The 14370-nt window shown below is 42.0% G+C and overlaps 1 long non-coding RNA gene across 1 annotated transcript; it reads left to right on the forward strand.

Moving 5' to 3' along the window:
- The first annotated feature begins 13150 nt into the window (after positions 1-13150).
- Positions 13151-13626, forward strand: LOC148686334 (uncharacterized). Its single transcript, XR_015949113.1, has 2 exons — positions 13151-13288; positions 13552-13626. It is a non-coding gene; the product is annotated as an uncharacterized LOC148686334 (long non-coding RNA).
- Positions 13627-14370: the final 744 nt, after the last annotated feature.

A 14370-nucleotide genomic window follows, 5' to 3' on the forward strand; every position in this document is an offset into this window, starting at 1 on the left:
TGCAGCCTCCCCACCTTCCTTTGCTTACAGGGAAGTGCAGATGAGAAGGTCATGGGGCTTTGGGGGAAATGTGGGTATCCAAGAATGTTGCAGAACACAGGCTTTCAATTGCAGAATGAAAGAAAAGACACTCACAACAAATCCTACCCCCTACCCCGGGCCATTGCGAAAGTACGATAAGCACAACAAAAAACCCACATTCCATCAATGGAAATTCAACCAAAATTTCCTCTCCCCCCCCCCAAAAAAAACACACATTTCGACCATTTTCTAATGCAATCTTTTTTCTCATTAATAAATGGTTGGTGGAGGGAATGCAAGATTAATTTTGGCATGGTACTAGTTAATACTAATACACCTGGTTTGTAAGACACGCAACTGTCTTGCTGATGACCAAGCAGCTGAAAGTGCGAAAAAGCTTTGTGCCTGAGACAATATGAAAGTTCTGTTTGTCATATGAAATTTGTGATGGCCTATTCATACAATATTATATTGGGTGGGTAGGTGTGTCCTTTATTTTTCCATTACATAAATCAAGGCGGTATCCAGTGGGCTCCCAGGCAGTCTCCCATCCAGCCACTGACCGGATCAAGATCTGCTTAGCTTCAGAAAGTTGGCTGAATCACATGTGTTCAAGAGATAAACATGCATACTTGTCCTAAAGCTCTTAAAACTGCCATGTTGTCCTGTGAGCTGGCTCAGCGGAGCAGGACTGGAAAAGCATTCTAAGCACATGGATATTAATGGCTTCACATGCAGGAGGGGGGAAATGTTTTTAAATGAAAGCATCCTTTCTTCATTACTTTCCCCCACCTGGGGACTCATGTAAGTGATAAAAAGACACTATAGCAGACAAAGGGACCATTCTTATTCAAACTCCATAATGGCTATCTGGGGAGATATCATCAGCCCACAAAACCCGAGTTGCTATTCCAACGGTTCATAAATCACCTAATCACCTCCTCAATTTTCATTAAAAGGTAACCTGATCATTTCAGTATTTTAATAAAGATGAAGGATAATAATTCTCCAGGCTGAATTCACCTGTGTAGTTTTTTTTTTTTAAAAAAAATCATTCTGCAAACAAAGCTAGGAGGAGGAAAAAGTAACTGCTAAGGGGATAAAATATTAGAAGTTCTGCCTTTCAGTGGCTCAGGACCACAGGACCACAAGGACCGCCTCTCCCCATATGAACTGCCCTAGACTCTGTGATCATAATCTGATGCCCTTCTTTGAGTGTCTCCTCCATGAGAGGTCCAGAGGGTGGTGAAACAAGAACTGGCTATTTCTGCAGTGGTTCCTGTTTGTGGAAGGCTCATCAGGTGCCATCACTGTATATATTTAAGGCCCAGGTAAAAATATTTCTTTATAACCAGGCCTTTTGCTGATTAAACAATCTAAGGTCCTTTAAATGTTATCTATTTTGCATTCTTATTCTGTATTTTTATGCTGTGGCCCAAGCTGTGATTTTTGGATGAAGGATGGCAGCATTATTATTATTATTATTATTATTATTATTATTATTATTATTTCATCCAGGTTGTTGATCATGGGCAGCCTGCCTTTGAATAGCAGTTGCATGGTTCTTGAACTTAATCCGTTCCCGGAGTCCGTTCGACTCTCGAAACGGTTCAAAAACCAAGGCGTGGCTTCCAATTGGCTGCAGGAGCTTCCTGCACTCAGTCGGAAGCTGCGTCGGGCATTCGGCCTCTGAAAAACGTTCCCAAACTGGAGCACTCACTTCTGGGTTTGCGGCATTCAGGAGCCAATTTGTTGGGGAGCCAAGCTGTTCGGGAACCACGGTACCACTGTACTCATCTCCTGCTTGTGGGCCTCACATCTGGCTGGCAGCTGTGAGATACAGGATGCTGGACTGGTAGATCTTTGGTCTAACCCAGCAAGGTTCTTCTTTTATGTCCTTTAGGAAAGTAAGCTTGTGACAGAGCATTGTGGATTCAGAAACGCCTTTGCCTGTCAGCTTGGAACATGAATTCAATCCACGCCAAGGCTTCCGTAGCTCAGCCATTCTGTGGCATCTGTTTTCTGCATCGGTCACTTCTGAAAAATACTGGTAGCCTGGAGGTGACCGTCGATGCAAAACATCAAGTTCATTACAAAAGTGAATAAATCATCAAAACTTAGAATCACCGAACAATTTCCCCAATCAAGACAATGGCTCGATTCCTTTAGGGTTGCCAGACTCAATAGAGGACAGGACTTCTGTCCCTTTAATTGCCCTGCTCTCTTTTGAGTCTGGAAACCTTAAAGAGAAACCAGCAGACCCTTTGCTTGGAAATTAATCAAGGGGTCTGCTGGTTTCTCTTTAAGGTTTCCAGACTCAAAAGAGAGCAGGGCAATTAAAGGCGCAGAAGTCCTGTCCTCTATTGAGTCTGGCAACCCTAGATTCCTTAGATGTATATTTGAACACCCCAGTGGTGGCTTTTGCCCATTTTGAAAGGCAGCGAGCCCAAACAGTAGTGGAGAAAGACAAATGCAGGAAGAGCCCACTAATTCTTGTTTTGACCCTGCTAGGTTCTCCAAGGGCAACACTAAGGCTGAGGAGGAGGAGGAAGCTGACAGGCAGTTCTCTTCCCTGGACTGGGAGGCATGTGGGGGCTGGCTGAGGGCAGGCTGAGGTTTGTGGAGCACTGCCCCATTTGCCCTAATAGACAAGCCTCCACTGGGATGCATAACAGTCACTTGGCTCAAATGAAGCCACGTCAGCTGAAAGAAATGTGCTGTGACAGAGTCTGGGTTGCTTGCAATCCCCCCTTCTGTCACCTTTGGGAAGCATTTCAAGCCGAGCAGGAGCATTTCCTTAAACAAATTATCAGCAAACCCCAGGCTGTGAGCCAAAGGGAATGTGCCTAACCTTCAGATTTCCCATCTCTCTAAATACGATTAGAACGAATGGATAACTATATATCATAATGTGCTTCTAAAACATGCTGCAGGCCTCCTCTCCTCTTTTGCCATTGTTCAGTGAACTCATAACTTGGATGGGGAGTTGTATGAGCATCCCCCTTGGTGGCAGGCGGGAGAGAGGTCTGAAGACATTCTGCAAGACTTTAATGCATCAAATGCTAATGAAAGAAGCTGCAGTTCACTAGAATGTGGTGTTTCAGGTTGCTTGTGCATATGTGTTAAATAGGAAGCATGGATTGCCAAGTTTGATGATGCAAAAGCAGTCCTCAAGAAGAATCAACTTCCTATTCCCACCTCCTGCATTTGACCCATGAAGCTATTCATAGCAAAGAAAGCCAGAGCTGGTCTTTTACTATATACATCGATACTCCAAATTTCATAAAGGCAAAAATGAAGCACATTAAGAGCCTTCACATTGCAGTGCTTTCAGCTTAAACAGTAGAGTAGTAGCAAGACCTGAATTTGACTGAGGGAGTTGGACTTGGTGATTCTTGTGGTCCCTTCCAACTCAATAATTCTTTGATTCTTTGATTCTAAGACTTGTTTCACCCAACTGGAGTTGTGGGGCTCTGAGATGGGGCATTTCAGGAAGGTCTCCTTACTCACCTGAAACGATGTGCCTTAGGGAGATGGGCAGCACGACCAGCTGCCCTTTTTCCTGGGCAAGCCCAGATGAACCTTATACAGGTAATTCTGTAAGGTGGTTAAGAGTCAGCTTCTTGCAGTGTAGGTACATTTGTAAGTTTCAAATACAAATACATTGCAGAAAAATTTCAGAAACAGACTGGAAAGAGAAGTTGCTGAATTGCAGCTCATTACCAAGCTTAAAACCATGGAGACACCTGGTCTGAATAGGGACACTGGATTCTTATCTCATTATACATGATAAAGATTTCTTTAGCACCTCCCGCCTTGCTTTTCCCTACAAGACCAATTACAGTCGTTAACAGTCATCTGCAGGTTCACCACTCCTATCAGCCAATCACCCATTCCCACCACCCTTCTGAGTAATACCCCCACCCTCTGACTATACATAAGGGTCTGGTGACTTCTGTTTCAGTGTATCTGAAGAAGTGTGCATGCACACGAAAGCTCATACCTATGACAAACCTAGTTGGTCTCTAAAGTGCTACTGGAAGGATTTTTTTTATTTTGTTTTGACTGCGTCAGACCAACACGGCTACCTACCTGCATCAAATACATTTGTAAGTTTCAACCCATTTACCTGCATCTCGGGACTTTATTCCTAGGTCTGGTTGCAATGACTTCTTCCATGTCACAATGCAACATCGTGACAGAAATTAGAAGAGCACTGAGATGTACAAGCCCCCTGAAATCATTAAAAGTCACCGATCCAGGAGAAGCTGTTGTCAGTAAGAACACAGGCAGGGAAGTTTGAAAACTGCATTGTTAAAACCTGAGTCTAGCGCAAGATGTACAGAATCAGACAGATTGCATGAAGTGCAGGTCCTTGCATTTGAGAGATCTTTGTCCTCTTGCCCCTCTTTATCACAGCAAATGGTAATTTACTATAGAATGGGAGGCTGGGCTCATGATGGGGAAAGAGGTATGCAACCATTATTAGATCTGTCACTCAGCTTTTCACTTGAGGTTAGAAATGTCATGCACAGAATAAAGAAATGCCAAGTTATAATAAACAAACAGAAGTGAAAGGTACATTTACAAAGCCCCGTACCAGTGCACTGGTTTAGCCAGAAAGAATATTTTGAACAGTCATAAATATCAGATGTAAATCTAAGATGAAGACTAAATAAAATCCATCCCAGCTGGCAGGCTCAGTCATACAATATTCATTTTCCTGAGTTCATAAAGCAAGCTCTGAAAAGAACCAGGCAATCTTATTTCTTGTAAGCTGCAAGCCTCTTTGAGTCACAAGACTTGTGATAAAGTGGACGCTCCATAGGTTTGCTGTTGTTATTCTTTTTCCTTTGATCACAGTAAATAATGGAAACTTCACTTTGATGGAACTCCAGGCTAAAGCAAGCTGGATTCTTGGGAACCCACAAGAGGGGAAGATTGCTGGCACCGAATTCTCCAAGCCCTGGACCATCTGTCATAAGAAAAAGGAAGAGGGGTGTGGAGAATGGCAGTCACGTGGGTAACCTAAAATGGAAACAACAAAGAAATGATCAGTCTCTCTTAAAAGAAAGCACAGGGGATAGAAAGAAAGCTGCATGTGTAAAGGAGAGGTCCTGTCTCTCATCTTTAATGTCTGCATCCATCTCAATTCATTGCAGCGACAACAACATATCTGTGGGAGGAGCTGCTGCCATGTTTATTACCCACAAAGAAATAAATTGAAACCCTTCTATCCGGAGCTCAAATTTAGGGGCCAAAGCATCTCAGCTCCAGGTGGAGAAATCTTTCTAGCATAAGCACCTCATTGGTTAGCTGACACATAGCAGGAAAATACAATAAGCAGAATAGCCCACTCTGCTGTCCCAGGGCTCAGTCGCTCTCAGAATGAGTTCTCCCAGTTAAGGTTGCTATTCTCTGCATACATATTGGTGAGTGAGCTCTCTTGAATTCAGTGAGACTTCTGAAAAAATATGCATAGGTTGAACCTATGCATCTAGTACGGGGTAGGCAACCTCAGGCCCGTGGGCCGGATGCGGCCCAATCGCCTTCTCAATCCGGCCCGCGGACGGTCCAGGAATCAGCATATTGTTGTTGTTGTTGTTTAGTCGTTTAGTCGTGTTTGACTCTTTGTGACCCCATGGACCATAGCACGCCAGGCACTCCTGTCTTCCACTGCCTCCCGCAGTTTGGTCAAACTCATGTTCGTAGCTTCGAGAACACTGTCCAACCATCTCGTCCTCTGTCATCCCCTTCTCCTAGTGCCCTCAATCTTTCCCAACATCAGGGTCTTTTCCAAGGATTCTTCTCTTCTCATGAGGTGGCCAAAGTATTGGAGCCTCAGCTTCACGATCTGTCCTTCCAGTGAGCACTCAGGGCTGATTTCCTTCAGAATGGATGGGTTTGATCTTCTTGCAGTCCATGGGACTCTCAAGAGTCTCCTCCAGCACCATAATTCAAAAGCATCAATTCTTCGGCGATCAGCCTTCTTGATGGTCCAGCTCTCACTTGCATCAGCATATACCAGGGGGCAAAAATGCATTTTTATCCCTCAAACCCATACTTTTCTTCCTCAGATGGGCTCTTTACTCATCCTATATATATATATATATATATATATATATATATACATATTGATTCATTGATTGATATTGTGATACATATACAAAAAATATACATTATATTTGTAAATTCATATTTCTCCATTTCATTATGTACCAACATTTAGTCATTTCTTATTTGCTTCTTATTTCTTGCCCTATGTCTTCCCTCCACCCGTGTGTGACTTCCTTGTTTTTATTTTATAACTTTATTATTGTGATTGTATTATTGTATCTTAATAATTAAACATACATTATTGTATATCTGTTTAAATTAACTTTGTGAAATCAGTCTATGCATATCAATGCATTTTTGTTGGAGCATCTTTTGATCATGTATTCATAGCTGCCAAGTTATCCCTTTTTTTAAGGGATTTTCCCTTATGCTGAATAGGCTTCCTCGCGAGAAAAGGGAAAACTTGGCAGCTATGCATGTATAAGCTATGCACGTCTACACCAGGCATCCCCAATCTTTGGCCCTCCAGATGTTTTGGACTACAATTCCCATCTTCCCTGACCACTGGTCCTGTTAGCTAGGGATCTGGGACTTGTAGGCCAAAACATCTGTAGGGCCGTAGTTTGGGGATGCCTGGTCTACACACTTCCATTCTTGTTTGAGATTTTGGTTAGATTGCATTCTAATTGTTGCCGTCATCCTAATAGGAGGGCCAGCCCTAAAAATATTCAACAGAAGTCATAACATCTTGCGCTACCTGCCTGCATTTTGGTGGACTTCTTACTCCATCTCTATCAAGTTAGCAGTGGTTAGGCAGCAGGACTTCAACCATGCAACCCAAATCAAAATGTTGCCACCTGCTGCATACATACTCAGCTGGTTGCATTTTGAATCTGTCTCCAAGATGGAAGTAGCAGGGGAAATGCTCTATCAGCTTTCTATACTAACATTTAGCTGCAATCTTGGTGACTTAGAGCTGGAGGGAGGTGTATGAAAGCAATGGATAACAGTACACAGGACATTTATTAGTAGAGGCTAAATGGTTTGATGGAACTAGGGGCTTTGGGGCAGTTCCAAATGGGCAGGTAATCAGCGAAATCCTCACAATCGTTACTCTCATTAGCACAATTAGTGCTGACTGGTTTGTTCACTGCCAAACTCATGAGAAGGAACTAAAGGTTGAACAAACAGACAAGGCTGACTGAACTCCAAAATCCATGTCCAATATGGTAGAGAAACAGAGTTTGCTTGGGATATGGGAATACTGCCAATAAGAAAATATATAGTCTGAGCAATAAGGTAAATTCAAGATTTTTATTTTTTTTAAATCAATTCCTTGAGCTCTTGGTGAGCTGGTTGAGACTTTACACTGGGGTGGCTAGCCTACAGCCGTCCAGATGTTGCTGGATTACAACTCCAATCATCCCTGACCATTGACCACGCCAGCTGGAGCTGTTGGGAGTCAGAGTCCAGTGACTGGTGTTGAGAAGCATGCTTCCTTTGATAATGAAGGTGGAACATAGCCATCCTAGTAGCCATTGAACAGCCTTGTCCTCCATGAATCTGTGTAAGCCTCTTCTAAAGCCATCTAAGTTGGTGGCCATCGCTGCCTCAAATGTGAGAAAATTCCATCGTTTCTGCACTGTGTGAAAAAGTACATTTTTTGGTCTGTCCTGAATTTTCCAACATTCATTAGATGTCTCCAAGTTCTAGTGTTCGGAGAGGGAGAAAAACTTTTCTCTATCCACTTTTTCCATGCCATGCTTAATTTTATAGGCATCTATCCTTATACCTCTTACTTGACTTTCCTCTAAACTAAAAAGCCACAAATGTTGTAACCATTCCTCATAGGGGAGTTGTTCACCTAAACATTAGGAAGAACTTCCTGACAGTAAGAGCTGTTCGGCAGTGGAATTTGCTACCAAGGAGTGTGGTGGAGTCTCCTTCTTTGGAGGTCTTTAAGCAGAGGCTTGACAGCCATATGTCAAGAATGCTTTGATGGTGTTTCCTGCTTGGCAGGGGGTTGGACTGGATGGCCCTTGTGGTCTCTTCCAACTCTATGATTCTATGATTCTATTCTATCTCCTTGATTAGTTCAGTTACCCTTTTTCTGAACTCCACAGTTCAAGTGAGGCAACCAGAACTATACACAGTAGTCCAAATATGGTCACAACCGAGATTTGTATAATGGCATTATGGTATCAGCTGCTTTATTTTCAATTCCTTTTGTAATGATCCCTGGTATGGAATTTACCTTTTTCATGGCTGCTAAATAGTGAGTTGACAGCTTCATCGAGCTAGCCATTATAACACCAATGTATTGTTCCTGTGTAAAAATAATAAATTCCCTCTGAGGGGAATGTAGCAGGGCCTGGCTACATAATGAGGTGATGTCATCGTAGAGCTACCATACATCCGGGACAGGTCCTCTTTTGGGGGTCCTACATGCCCATGGGGGGGGATTTTACATTTTAAAGCAAATGTCCTGGATTTTGGGTTTTAAAAAATGAAATGAAATTGTGCACAAGTGTTTTTGTTCCTTAGAAGCTGACATTTGATACTGAAGCTCATGAAAATTCAGTATGCTATTCATATTTAGTCTTAAATAATTAAATCACTTCTATTGTGGAGGACGAAGATGGAAAAGAAATGGTATAAATGGAAACCATGAGCCTTCAGTGTGGTGGGTGTCCACTTAGTCAATGTCTCTGTGGCAAAGTCTTTCTATTATCTCACGTTGCAGAACACTGCCCAGGCAATCCTGTTGACCACAGTGGGTAGACCTAGTTAAATCGGTAATTGTGTGTAAGTATTTCGAGTATAAGCACTTAACTGTTAACTTTGCACTTAACTAGTTACAGGTAGGTAGCCGTGTTGGTCTGATGCAGTCTAAACAAAATACAAAAATCCTTCCAGTAGCACCTTAGAGACCAACTAAGTTTGTCATAGGTATGAGCTTTCTGAAGAAGTGAGCATGCACACGAAAGCTCATACCTATGACAAACTTAGTTGGTCTCTAAGGTGCTACTGGAAGGATTTTTTTATTTTGTTTTGTTTGCACTTAACGGTGATTGAATATAATAATAACAATAGCCTAGAATAGTTTTTTTAAAAAATAGTTTCCTTTCCCAGGGCTGTCAGTTCAGCTTTTTAATTCAACCGGAATCGACTTTTTAAAAAAAGAAAAATGGCAAATACAAAATAAGTGATGTGAGTCATCAGGCATTTTGGGAAACAAATTGATGTGGGTCTAAATCCCAGCTGTGAAGGCGGGTAGTGACAAGTCACCTAGCAGGAACCAAATGAGATCAGTAGCAGGCTTGGATGGTCTGAGAAGGAGACTCTAATGCTTCTATATTACTTTGACTCACTCTGCAGATGGCTGGAAGGAGAGATCCTTTTCACAACCAGCACTCTGCACAGCTGCTCTTCAAAATTAATTGTGAACTGAAGACCATTGACTTAGGGGTGACTTGGAGACTTTTTCATACCAGAACAAACTCACAATTTAACAAGTTCAAGATTTGGGTCATGATTTTAGAATTCAAATCCAAACTTTCAAATTTCATTTTATGAACCCTGTAATGTACTGTACTGTAATATAATAATATTATAATAATAATAATAATAATAATAATAATAATAATAATAATAATTAATAATAGAATTTATTATTGGCCAAGTACATTTTCCAACATACTTGCAATGTAAACATACACACACTGCTCCACTCACAATACAAATAAGCAAAGAAACCCACCCATAATTGACCTCCCCTTCAGCTACACATCTACAAATTTAACAATTTAATGGCACAAGGGGAAAAACTGTTCCTGTGCCTGGTCGATTTTGTATATGAAGACCTGTAGCGACGTCCAGATGGGAGTAAATCTAGCAGATGATGGCAGGGATGTAAAGGATCTGCTGCAATTCTCTCTGATCTCTTCTTAACTCTGGTAGCACAGGTTGACTCTATTGTAGGCAAGCTAGCACCAATTACCCTTTCTGCAATTCTTACAGCTCGTTGGAGCCTTTTCTTGTCTGTCTTGGAGGCTGTACCATACCAAGCAGTCAGGGCGGGCTCTAGGTAGACCCCTAGTGGCGTGGTGCACCAGGGTGGTGGGCCGGTAGGCAGGGCGCCGTGCGGCAAAGCCGCGCAGAAACCATGCTGCGCCCTGCGAGGACGGGGACGCCGGAGCGATCTCCACCCCTCAGCGCCAGGGCGGCCAACCTGCTCGAGACTGCCCTGCAAGCAGTAATAGAATTACAGAGAACAGTTTCAATGATGCTTCTGTAAAATTGGATCAACACTTCCTGGGGCAATTTAAATTTCCTTAGTTGACGCAGAAAATACAACCTCTGGTGGACCTTTTAAATAATACTATTATATATATATATATATATATATATATATATATATATATATATATATAATATAATTTATTTGTACACCGCCCATCCGGCTGGGTTTCCCCAGCCACTCTGGGTGGCTTCCAACAATGATTAAAATACATTAAAATGTCACACATTAAAAACTTCCCTCAACAGGGCTGCTTTCAGACTTCCCTGTGATCCTGAGATGAAGGACGATATATAAATGTAATAAATAAAGCAAAAATAAAATATCACGATTGCGGTGTAATCCTATACTCAGAACATGTCTACTCAGAGCTAATTTGAATAGAGATCAATGGGACTTGCTCTCAGGTAACTTCATATAGTTTTAAAGCCTAAGAAGCTTCATTCAACCCATCTCAAAAACTACTCCAAAGGAAGAGACTAAAGCTCATTTCTCTTTGACCAAGTACTCACGAGTCGTCATCAAGCCCGAGTACGGAAAGCTACCATCCTAGGGAGAAGAGTTCTAGCCTAGCCTTTCAGCTGATATAAAGTTTTCTATGTATTTGTTTATTTTGCATAGATGACAATACAAAATCTGCAAATTAGGAAACCACTGGAACTTACATCAGATTCATGCAAACTGGAATGCTCTCCCCAGGGAAGTTCGCCTGGCGCCTTCATTATACACCTTCAGGCGCCAGGCAAAAATGTTCCTTTTTACCCAGGCCCTTTGTTGTTGTTGTTGTTGTTGTTGTTGTTTGGGAGGAGTGCTATTGGGTTGTTGGTTTTATTTTTATTAGGTAGGCTATTTTGTGGTTTAGGGCAGTATATAAATTAGAAGAAGAAGAAGAAGAAGAGGAGGAGGAGGAGGAGGAGGAGGAGGAGGAGGAGGAGGAGGAGGAAGATACCCCCATTCCACACTCCATTCAGGAGCTGGGCTGTTACCAGCTAAGCCAGACTAAACCTGGCAGAGGGAAAATGAGCCATTAAAATAGAGTTTGACTTGCACTGCGCTTTTAGTTAGCATAAGGAACCACCAGGTTGGCAGGTCACATGAGCTGAAATAGGTTTGGAATAGGTGTAAGCCTCTCCCAGATTAGCCAGGACACCTCAAGGTACACCTGTGGCAAGTTTGCCCAAGTTTGCTGCACTCTGTCACGGCAAGAAGAACAAAACATCTTATAGCACCTAAAAAGACTAGCATATTCATTTAATTTCTTTTCAATATTACTAACCCACTCGTCATCTATACAGATACAATGGTGGGGTACATTAAAAAATAAATAAATTGTAAGACACAATGATAAACCCATTAAAAAAAACTTCATCAAGCAGAACCAAGCTAAACACCACAAAGCAGACATAAAGCAGCGCCAACTAGTTAACTCACTTGACGTGCCCGATCATAGAAACAGATCTTAACAAGACACTAAAGATGGCACAAAGTTTTATGAGCCTAAATTCTCTTCAGATGCATGAAGGGGTGTGTGTGTGTGTGTGTGTGAGAGAGAGAGAGAGAGAGAGAGAGAGAGAGAGAGAGAGAGAGAGAGAGAGAGAGAGAGACGATGTGACCAGAGGTGATCATGAAGGAACTGACACTCTCTAAGATCATCTTTTCCACAGGAAACTCTGCATATGCCCTGAAACCCAAGATTCTAGTCATGCAGTTAAAACAGGCATCCCCAAACTTCGGCCCTCCAGATGTTTTGGACTACAATTCCCATCTTCCCCGACCACTAGTCCCGTTAGCTAGGGATCATGGGAGTTGTAGGCTAAAACATCTGGAGGGCCGCAGTTTGGGGATGCCTGAGTTAAAATGTAACTTTCTAAATTAGCTTAGAAGTTAGCTTTTGGTTTCATTTAAAGGCCTGTGCATGAGTTGTTGTTGTCTTGCCTTCCCTTTTTCATCCTCTGCCTCCTTTTCCCAAATTAACTTCTTTATATATATTGAAACTTGGCTTTACCAATTTCAAAAAAGCAATTCTTTGGCATTGCTCATAAAAATCTCCCCATGCCTTCTACTGCAAAGTTATTATGCTAAGGCTAGTTCACAAGATTCTATAAGATTTGGCATCCTCTGGGCTTTAGGAAATGAAATCTAAAGCTCTTTACTTTAATTTTTAAACTTTTTATTTTTTTAAAGCTGGGGTTACAGTAGGGATACTTGTCAGAATGTCCCCCTCTCCCAGTGATCAAATTGCCTAGGGTATTTTTTCCCCCAGGCCAGGTTCAGTTTGTCAGAGCAAGGAATCTTTTTAGGAAATGCTTACCATAGCTGCCAAGTTTTCCCTTTTCTCGCGAGGAAGCCTATTCAGCATAAGGGAAAATCCCTTTTAAAAAGGGATAACTTGGCAGCTATGATGCTTACCAGAAGAAAAATGGGGAGCCCACCTGTTAGGAAAAGATCACATTAGTCCATAGTCACCATCTATGGGTTATAAATGATCCATGATGTCTCCAGCAAATCCTGGGATGGTGGGATTATGAAGAGGTTTGAAATAAATAAACGGGCCAACAACAATGCTGGCAAAGGAATAGAGAATGATGTATGAAGTGCCAGGCCCACACAGAGTACCTTGAACAAGAGGAACTGAACCAACACCACTAGGCCGGCCTGCTAATGCTGTGGGGATTAAATGCCTTTCGAATTAGTTCAGAAGGGCCTCAGGGGCATGATACTGGGAAGGTGGAACGTTGTGCAGAACGCAACTGTCTGTGCGTGTGTTGTAAAAATTTGCAGAGCTACACGGTCCTAGAATTAAGTGGATCCTTGACCCAGGAAGAGTCCAGGTATCCTGGCAGGCAGACGAAGTTTGAGCGTCTCCTGCCTACCAAATAACAGAGGCCAAACCAGGACGTACGAAGCAAGGTACTTTATTAATTAAATAATAAAGCTATTGCAATAGCGATCCGTCCACACAAGCAAGTTGAAGTGAAGGGACCCCGAACAAAGGAAGCTTCACAAATTTATAGGTTTCATTTCCAATAGTACAGAATTGCATAAAAGGTGGGGAAATGGGTTCTGGGAGGGGGTAATCGCGAGAGGACAAAGGGGTTGATGGAATTCTTGATGTAAGATATCATGGTGATAGTCCAGGTAATGATTATGCATGTCTCCTTATTGTTTGACAGGAAGACTCTGCGGATGTGGGAAGATTGTTGATAACACCTGTTTATCAAATAAAATTGTTGTTCTCACTGAAAGTGTGTATTTGAGTCGTGCTCTTTTAGACTGGCTAGGTGGCAGTGTGGTATCAAGAAGAAGTGGAAACAGTCCGTAAAATATGTTGTGCCACAGAGGTGCCTATTAACTTGCAACAAAGTTTATACAAATATTCAACGTTTGCAATAGAGAGAAAAGACTACACTTAAAGTTAAAGAAGAAGAAGATATTATACAGTAACTAATAATACACAGAGAGGATACAATTCTAACAGCGGTAAAACGTTCACAGTTCAGAGCGATGTTTGACAGCTTATAACATTTTATCAAGGACAACGAACTAAAAGCTTAGAAGGGTGCATAAGTGGAAACCTTTGCAAATAGTAGAGTCAAACAATTAATTCTTCAGGATGGCAGGATTTTTTAAACAGGTACAATTTGATAGAAAGGTTCAAGGTATCAGTGCAAGGTTATATTATTGCGGTTTCGTAAATAGATACAGTTTCATACAGAGTAGAGAATAGGGAGATGCATCGGGTAACATGATAGAGGACACCATAACATTACTAAAGGAACAACGGAATAGTTTATTAGGGATAAATATATATCTTAAAAAGGTCCATGGTTCAGCTGAATCTGGGTCATGAAAAGTACAAGGGAGGGCACCTCAGGCGGGGATTTGGGAGGGTGGAAGTTCCGAGAATGGGTGATCGTTATCGTTTTTGGTTATCTGGCTGGAGGTGCGATTATGCAAGTTTCCATGTGGGTGTGAGACAGGATTTAGCAATG

The sequence above is a fragment of the Zootoca vivipara genome, chromosome 3 (genome assembly GCF_965207765.1).
Source record: "Zootoca vivipara chromosome 3, rZooViv2.hap1.1, whole genome shotgun sequence".
NCBI classification, from domain to species: Eukaryota; Metazoa; Chordata; class Lepidosauria; order Squamata; family Lacertidae; genus Zootoca; species Zootoca vivipara.